The following is a 927-nucleotide window of genomic DNA, read 5'->3' on the forward strand; positions in this document are numbered from 1 at the left end:
ACCTCCCTCAGTCTGACTGAACAGAAACTGAACTTCTGCAGCTGGGATCTACTGCAGAGACTGACACAGTTCACTGAACACATTAAACACACAGCATTATATTCCATTAAGCCTTATTAAGACAAAATGTGTATTTTTCCTAATTATTGAATCAGAAAAAATATAAATACAAAACAATAAGGATAAACAATATAACATATTTACACTCCTCAATTTGTTTTTTCTAATGAAAATGATTATGAAACAAAACATTTAAATTTGGTAGAGTCCAGGAGTTTCTATAATGTTTTAGCAATAATGTGGATAAGAATGGCTTATCTAATATAATTGAGCCTAATGATACCATGAACAATGATAAGAGAAAATTGATTCATTTTTCAAGATTAGAGAAGCCAGATTTTGCTTAAAAGTTTTGGAAAAAGAAAAGTGAAAAAAGAAAGGACAGAAAAATAATTTCATAGAGACTTGGAGATTTGCTTAGTCTGGGTGAGATAAAGGTGTAAATTATTTTCACTCAGTTATCAGAAGAGAACATTTTTGGTTTCTTTGTCAGTTTAATGTAGAATCCCAGCTTAAATTCATAGTTTCTTTATTATGTAGATTTAACCCTTTTAGATCTTTGGGAACGTTTAGTTATAATGAATCACAGCAAAATAAACTTTTGACTGGAACACTTAATTTAAGCTAGTTCCCAAAGGTTTGTTGTCTGTTGTTTCCCCCACTCTACCTTCTCTCATTTATTATGTATTTAACTTCATTTTGTTGCTACATTAATGTCTAAGAGATAAAAGATCAACAGGAACATTTTCAAACTTCCTCCATTCAGCTTTCTAATGATGTTGATGTGTTTCAGGAGGAAACATGCTGCCAGTTCAGCTCCATGTGACTGACTCTGTGTGTTTGCATATGTGTCCTCCCTCTCTGCTC

The sequence above is a fragment of the Cyprinodon variegatus genome, unplaced genomic scaffold (genome assembly GCF_000732505.1).
Source record: "Cyprinodon variegatus isolate N-32 unplaced genomic scaffold, C_variegatus-1.0 Scaffold101, whole genome shotgun sequence".
In the NCBI taxonomy this organism is placed as follows: Eukaryota; Metazoa; Chordata; class Actinopteri; order Cyprinodontiformes; family Cyprinodontidae; genus Cyprinodon; species Cyprinodon variegatus.